This window comes from Callionymus lyra, chromosome 13, assembly GCF_982586985.1.
Source record: "Callionymus lyra chromosome 13, fCalLyr1.hap1.1, whole genome shotgun sequence".
NCBI classification, from domain to species: domain Eukaryota; kingdom Metazoa; phylum Chordata; class Actinopteri; order Syngnathiformes; family Callionymidae; genus Callionymus; species Callionymus lyra.
Genome location: NC_141830.1, coordinates 5,485,890 through 5,494,931, shown reverse-complemented (window position 1 = coordinate 5,494,931; position 9,042 = coordinate 5,485,890).

The following is a 9,042-nucleotide window of genomic DNA, read 5'->3' as shown; positions in this document are numbered from 1 at the left end:
GAACTCTTGCTTGCACAGGCGGCCCCACCTTTTCTCATGATTCAGGTGGAAGGGCGCAAAAACTACATTTCTCATAGACACCGGGGCCAGGTATTCAGTTCTGAAACTTTCCCCTAATCAAGTCCCAGTGATCTCTCATGTGCAAGTGTTTTTTTTCGGGACAGTTGACCACTAAAGCGATCTCAACTCCACTTGATTGTGAGATTGAGGATTACAAATGTACCCTTTCCTTTTTACTCTCACATGAATGCCCTCACAATTTGTTAGGAAGAGATTTTGTTTCCTCCAATGGCTAGCATTATGTCCAGAGGGTGCAATACTCAAACTTCCCACTGAGATTTGTGTATTTGCAAAAAAAACAACTCCCCAGGGATCCTGTCACAAATGGTGACACAGGATCATCTTAACGGATATCAAGAGTCTGATGATGTGGCTCGCGTCTGGTGGAGACGAATTTTGGATATTTATCTGACTCCACTAGATGATTTTGTCTCCCCGCGGTTGCCATGGATTCAGAACATTAAAGCATACACTCCTACAGTTGATCCTTTGCATTTAACTGTCAACTATGCTTTGACATGAATTGGAATTTCTTTAAAGAAGCGTCTCACGCTCATCCCTCCATCTTGGACATCTCCATTGATCATCTGATTGTAGGTTCTGAGGGAGTGGCGGCTTCTCCTGCTTCCTGAACTTCAAGAAGTCCTTGGGACCACTAAGTGCTCCCCACGTCTCAATCTTAGTTGGGACCGAAAATGATGCTTGTAGTTTGGGTCCAATGATGAAATAATCTCTTCTTGTATTTGATTGGATTTCTACAATCCATCCCAGACTTTTGTTCTGCCAATCCACAGAACTTGACAAGGAAACTTCACCAGTAGGATTCATCTCTCACTTTGTTTGGAGACGTTGGCTTCCCCCCAGGTCACGTGGTAGAGAAAGAACGAATCATCCAGCTGATGAAAAATTGATTGACAATCAACCGGACCAGAGGAATGTACTGTGACTGAAGGTGGACCAGGTTATGATCAGACCTTCTAGGTGGAGGAAGAGGTTTGGCTCTGTATGCATGCTTCAAGTTGGAGTAAAGAAGGTCAATTGTCCTGTTATTCCTGGTGGGACAATCCACCGCCTGGTGGAAAGTAGGCAGAGTAGAGTCCAGGTTTGCATGATTAAAATCAAATTAAAATTAAAAACGATTCTATGGTAAAACTGACCCCATGTCCTTGGCTTTGGAGCACGACGGGTATGACACTGTCAAACTGATAAAGGTTAATTTCAAAGAAGCTCCCAACACTAATGCCAGACCTCCTGCTAAACACTCAGTGTATGACCCCCCACTGCTCAGTTTGTGTCTAATAACATTCTGGGGTGGGATATTAAAGAGTATCATCCCAATACAACACCTGGGGCAAGTTCCTAGGCCTCATTGACAACAACCTATGCTTCACTGACATCTTTTACTTGGCTAAAAGTTACCAGACTAACCTAACCTTACCGACATTCCTTCCAAAAAATCTTTCTCTAAGGTTAGGTCTGACATCTGGTGGTGGTGCCACACCAACACCTTATGATCACCTCCCACTTAATTAGGTAGGCACCTGCACCTTGGTAAGTATGCTGTCTCCAATCAGCATTGCCACAGTTAATCAAGACTTCTGGTTAAACACTCCGCTTGACATTCCCCAGACCTCCAAGGCCCTCCTTCTCAGAAATCAACATGAAGTGCCAGGCTTTAAACACCAGGAGTTGCACGTTGTTGGCTGAATAATCAAATATGATGATTTTTTTCACTTCTTACAATTGTATATCTCACTCCAGGACTCGGGGTCTCCCAGCCATTTACATTATCGCACATCAAACGTAAAACTTTAATTTTGTGGCAAGACGAGGAGCGCAGAGAAAGGTACAGTTCTTTATTGGTCAGTCAGAACAGAGAGATTTTAAATTCTCCACACATTACATAGATAAACTTACATGCAACACCTCGTCCAATAATCCACTGGCTCATACAAACAATTTCTCATATCTTCCAATGGCTTTAACGTTTTGTTTTGTGAAGAAATGCACTCAAGCAATGTCATACTTTAATTTAGAAAACGTTATGCTTTAATTAATTAAGTGTTTTTTTTATTTAGATGGTTTGAGGCCAGTGTGTATGCACCTGTAGTGCAACCGTGTTAATCCTGTGTGGACAGTCATTGTCACAAGCACAAGAAAAATTAAATTGTGCCTTTGACAGGCTCAGCCAACAGTAGAAAAGGAGCAAAACATTTGTGGCTGAGGAATTTTTGAGGAATTCTTCATTTGAGGGCTTCTGACTCGATGAACAGGTTACCAGAGACGCAGACGCTTGAGAGCATTAACGCATGTTGTCATTTCTGAGACTCAACCAAGGATGGAAGGACTTGTGTTGGTGGCCGTCGCTCTGGCCCTGCTCTCGCCCTGCTACGCTGACCAGCAGAAACACTGCAAGAAGGGTTGTCCTCAATATGAACGCAGGCCGGACATACAGCACTTTGGCAAGGTGAGCTTTAAGAGAAGGTTTTTTATATTTAAAAAAACACACACACCTATAGATGCACGGTACCTACTCCAACAATTAAAACATGTATACGATAAGGTAAAACTTTATTGATCCCTCAGGAGGTCTCTTTTGGGAAATTGTTTAACAATAATATATGATAATAATAATAATAATAACGATAACAATGCAAACAAAGGGTAGCTCCACTTATGTGTGAGTGGACAATGTCCCATCTTCCCCAAAGCTTTTTCCTTTCCCTTTTGGAAATCTTCTTTTATTTGATTTACCGACTGATACATATAGAAATAAGATACTGTAAGATATACCTCAAGTCTTTGGACACGAAATTTGAGTTTTCACAGCAGTTCATTAAATGGACCATAATAAACATACATACATGGTATATTAAGAAGTACGGTACACATGTTAAATATAACTAAACAGGAATAATATTAAGATAATAATGAAAACAGTAGACAAAAACAGAACAAAAAAAAAAGAAGAAGATAAATAACAATAACAATTGTACAATAAATATATATTTTTAAATGCACACACCGCAGAAGTACAGAAGAAAAAGACAACTTAAAAATGAACACTGTATTAATTTCCTCACCTTTATAACATGATTAGATAAGTGTTGCAGGTTCGACCAAAAATGTATTTATTTTGTAAAAAATATTTGGCTCCTTCTCCAGTGTTACACACAAGAATTTAGTTGAATTTTGGTTTAGTGCCATAGAGTGGCGTTCCTGGAAGCATCAAGAAAATACAAACCAACTTCAAGTTAAAATAAATGTGTTCAAAGTAGTATTCTTGTTTACAGACTGTTGAGGTACGTTTGTATGAACCCACTGATTGGCTGAGCACCTCCATACCAGACCTGACAATTCCCGATGTGACAAAAGGAACCAAAGCGCTGAAGAGTTACTGCAACAACATGAAGGACTTAGGTAAGTAAAAGAACTAAATCTATCTGGTGACATTTGTTTACCTGTTGTTTACATTTAGGGGCTACTAATGTGCTGACAAATGTTCATGAATGGTGTCCTTGATTTCCGAGACAACTATACGTATAAGTTCTTACTTTCAGATCTATTCATGGTCAGACCTTCCATCAGTGATCTGATCCAGCCTTACACCCCAGCTCGGGCTCTGAGGTCTGTGGATCAGAATCTACTGATGGTTCCTGAACTTCCGGACCAGAGGAGAGAAATCCTTCCAGACTGTTGCTCCTAAGCTTTGGAACCATCTCTGTGTTTGATGATCTACTGACTCCTTCAAGAAACATCTGTAGACACTTTTATTTGTTCAGGCTTTTCCTTGATTCTCAGAGACTCCTGTGTTTGTTCTCAGTATAATCTTGACCTTTTAAGTATTTATTTTATTGGGTATTGTTTTGGATTGTTTAAGCACTTTGTGACCCTGGTCTGGAAAAGCACTCTACAAATATTACCTACTTACTTACTTACCAACTTATATGTTACTTTCTGCTCTAAAGCATTTTTATAAAAGGCAATTTTGATTAGAAAACAAATAATTTTAAACTGAGGATACTGCCTACTGAGCTCTAAAAATAAAGACAGTGCTTCATGAAGCTTCATCAGCCCAAATTTTCTTGAAAGCAGTAGTTTGACTTGTTTCCTTCAGGTATTTGAACAGGCAACATTTTTGTTCACAAGCCCTTGAACCTACATTATTTTCTCATTGTGGGTTGTTTACTGGCAACGTTGCTACAAAAGAATTCTGTCCTGAACGGGTTAACAGTGAATTATCTCTGACACACTGTCAGTACTGTCTCGTAAATCTCAAACAGAGACAGTGACGTCTTTCCATCCCTACAGACGATGAACTGGACTGTGATAGATGGCCGGTCCAAATCGCTTTCCGAGAAGGAAAGCTTTCTTTGCAGTGGCCCGTTTCACATACGGTGGATTTGCCCGACACTGATGAAGTCAAGATCGAGAAGAAACCTGCTCAACTGGTGTATGCATAGTAAGTTCATTAGTTTTCATCTGATGTATACAGTTTTTTACTAACTTTTGGAGTTTCTCTTGAACGGAAACAATGAAATTTAGATCGTAAATCTTTATTTTCCTTGTTTTTTTAAGCCCGTACACTGGATTGCCGAGCAAGGAAACCGGCTCAGCCAAACATGCTGCGATGATGGAGGTTCTGACTGAGGCTGGGATCAACGTCAATCCCGACAACTACATTGGAGCAACTTATGATTCATGGAACATCTTGATGGTCTATCACAATGACGTCTTGATTGTTGCTGATGAATGAGCTCAGAGAACTTAATGACTCTCCTATGGGCTGAATATTGGCTTTAATTCTTCTTTTAAAAAAAGGAAACAGTTATTTTTTTCTCTTTCAATACTATTTGCATTGTACAGTGCATGATTGGATAATAATCCCAGTTTTCATTTCTGGGGTAGTACATCAAACATTTATAACAATAGTAATAATAATAATAACTTTATTTATATAGCACTTTTTAAACCATAGTCACACATTGCTTTACATAAAAGCAAAAAACTACAGTTAAAATCGACACAATCCATTAAAAGAGAACAGTAATCAAACAAGATAAAACAACGCACATTCTATTCAAGGAAAATATTATATTAAAAAAAAGATAAAACACTGAAAATAAAGGAGCGTAAAAGCTTGTTGATTAACCCAGTTAAGGGTTGAATTAATCTCCTCTCAGGGTTTGTAAACTAATATGATAAAACTAAATATGGTAAACAAATCCTGTATATTGATATAACTTCACATTTATGTGTGTACCATAAGATTAGGCTAGTGTACTTGCAATGCAATTATTCTTCTTGATAATTCAAATAAACTTCCTTCTGCTCTTCAAACTGTTTTATTGTCTATGTGTTGGTTTTTAGCTTCAGCTTCAGCTGTTAAATTACAAGGAAATGACAACATTATTCTACTTTGATTCTACAAACCACTTAAAAGGACTTGGAACAACCTTTTTGTTTTGCTGTTGATATACACGGACCTACCTATAGAGAAAAAAGAGAAAATAGAAATACCAGCAAAAATAAATCATAACGCTGAATCAGCAAGGGCAACGGACTGGTTACAAAAATATATGGCTGTGTGAAGTTATTAATTTATATTTCATTGTAAGTAAGTAAGTAAGTAAGTCATATTTATTTATATAGCGCTTTTCTAGACCAGGGTCACAAAGCGCTTAAACAAACAAAACAATACTGAAAAAAGTATATACACTTTAAAGATCAAGATAATACTGAGAACAACACAGGAGTTCCAGAAAATCAAGGAAAAGCCTGAACAAATAGAAACGTCTTAAGATGTTTCTTAAAGGAGTCAGTAGATCATCAAACACAAAGAGAGAGAAGATCGTTCCAAAGCTTAGGAGCAACAGCCTGAAAAGATTTCTCTCCTCTGGTCCTGAGTCGTGTGCGTGGAAGTAGATTCTGATCCACAGACCTCAGAGCCCGAGCTGGGGTGTAAGGCTGGATCAGATCAGTGATGTAAGGAGGAGCCTGACCATGAATAGATCTGAAAGTAAGAACCAGAATTATAAAGTTGATCCTGAAAGAAACTGGAAGCCAGTGAAGAGTTTTAAGGATCGGAGAAATGTGAGTTCTTCTACTTGAGCGGGTCAGAATTCTCGCTGCAGAGTTCTGAATCAACTGCAGACGAGACACATCCTTCTGGTTAAGACATGAAAACAAACTGTTACAATAGTCCAGACGAGAAGAAACAAACGCATGGATTACAAGCTCCAGATCATGTTCCGACAACATTTTCCTAAATTTAGAGATTTTTCTCAGTTGAAGGAAACAGTTTCTGGTCAGTTTTCTGCAGTGTTGAACAAGAGACATGTCTTTATCAAATACAACACCCAGGTTTCTCAGGCTCAGTTTGACAGACTGACCTAAGTCACCCAAGTACTGACTCAACCCTGGAATCTTATCATCGGGAGCAATCACCAGTGTTTCAGTTTTGTCCACATTTAGCTGTAAAGTGTTTTCACTCAGCCATTGTTTGATTTCTAGCAAATAATTGACTAAGCTGTTCAGCCTTTGGGCTCAGTTGGATCAAAAGAGCAGTAGCAGTAAAATGTGATAAGAAACATCTGGAAATCTCTGAATGATTTTACGGAGGGGAATCAAGTACAGCAAAAACAATAAAGGACCCAGAACAGAACCTTGAGGGACTCCACACAACAGATCTGCCGATTCAGACCTCATTTGATTGGCAGATACACTAAAGCTGCGCCCAGAAAGGTAAGATGAGAACCATTCTAACACAGACCCAGACAGTCCCACTTCATCCCTCAGTCTTCTCAGCAGGATCTGGTGATCAACTGTGTCAAAGGCTGAGGACAGATCCAAGAGAACCAGAACAGTGAATTTACCAGAGTCAGTCGACATCATGATGTCACTGGACACTTTCAATAAAGCTGTCTCCGCAGAGTGATGTTTACGGAAGCCAGACTGAAACTACTCATGGATGTCGCTCTGATCCAGGAACAAAGACAGCTGCTCAGACACCACCTTCTCCAAGATCTTGGACAAGAAAGGGAGCTTAGAAATAGGCCTGAAATTACTGAGGTCAGTTGGGTCTAAGCCTGGTTTTTTGAGCAGAGGCTCCACAATGGCATGTTTAAATGCATTGGGAAAAACCCCTATGGAAAGGGAGAGGTTCACCATATTGGTAACCCAGGGGCCAATTACATCAAATACTTTGATAAAAAGCCTACAAGGAAGGACGTCGTATGCAGAAGATGTGTGAAGACCGGTACCATTGCTTTGCTGGAGGTTGAGGACACTGACTTTAAAAGCTTCACTGAACTGGCTCCATGTTCATTTAAGAATTGACTTTCAATCCTGTCTCCTAAATACATTATTAATGATTAGCCACAAGGAGTCTTCGAAGGGTCACTGCTGGTAGCTCCAACAGACTAGATCTTAGTGTGACGGAGCCTTTTTCTGTGACTCAAACTTTGGCATAAGCAGCTCAACTTATCTTGATCTAGAAAATGCAGGTAAAATGAGCATTCAATGGACATGTGGCGTGACAGTGACAGAGCTGTTTTTTTTCATAGTTCTGACGGCTCAATAACTTGGAGTAGTGATAGTACTACAATAGGAATGATAATTGAGGGTCCAACCCTACGCCACATTTTCGGCCGAGCAGGTTATGCATCATTTCACAAATTGTTACAATTTTCTTAAAACTAGTTCTTTAAACTATTTGTCAATGTCACACATAGATGAGGCTCCATGACTGTGTGATGTAAAAAAACTGCACCTATACATAAAATGTTCAGGAAACAGTTTAACAATTGACTGGTGCGATAAAAACAGTGTAACCAAAAGTGTAACCAAGTGCTGCTTTATTTTGTCATTTTTATGTTTCAGATTCCATCTCTAGATGTTTCTGTGCTGCTTTACATACGTCAACGCCACCATGTGATTCACTCATTGTTGAATTGCTGGGATCTGTTTTTCCTTTCTCAACTATAGTCTTACTTCAACTGAGATAACTTTGTTATGATACTTGAAATACAATTGAATTTAATTGTATGTATCACCAGTACCATCACTCTTCACGGGGCTATTATTGCAAGATACTTTAAGAACCTGTTGGTTCCAAAGTGAGGCAACTTGACTGTGTAGAGCAAGTATGTCAAACTCAAGACCAAGAAGTCAAATATAGCCAGTCAAGTCAATCTATGTGACCCACTGGATGTTTGGTTCAATATAATTAATGGAAAACTAATGTGTTGATTTGAGTGGCGCCTAGATTGATCTTTGACCTCTATTGTACTCATCAGTATGTGTTTGTTTGCACAAAACTCTCCTTTAATTTAAATATTTACATTATAAAAATACGCCCCACCCATTGAAAAGTCTTTCTTTTTCTGGAAACAACACCCATTCTGCTGTGATTTGTCAAACATAGGTTTTGTCAAGACCCATCACAGAAAAGTAAGATAGCTGCGCCTCCAAGAATGAAAAGACAATATTCAGACTCATACTTGCTGTTAAAGTTTGGTAAATAAGGAGCTCGATTGCTTAGCGACCTCAAAAGATCACACTTGTTTGATTGACTTCAACACTAAAAGTGTCGCGTTACTGAAGACATCTCCCCACTCATCCAAGAGGCTTCTTCAGTTCTAAATATCTGGTGTCCTCTGATTGGACGAGGACATCTGCAGAAATAGAATAAAAAACTAAGAATGAATTAAATAAAAAGCTCAGACTTTTTCTTAACTAATGCATCTGAGAACCCAAGACCATGTGGGGAACCTTTACAGCAGTGTCTTCCAAGGTCCTCAAGGACGGCTGTGGGTGCAGGTTCTACTTCTTGGTTCGAAGCCTTCTAACCGAGTTTCTCGCTATTGGTTAATCCTCAAGGTCCACAGAGGATTCCCTGTTTGGCCCGGGATCACATGCACCCGAATCAAAAGGAAGCTTGCAGGGGATACAGGGCTTTTGACAGAGAACCCGACATCTTTT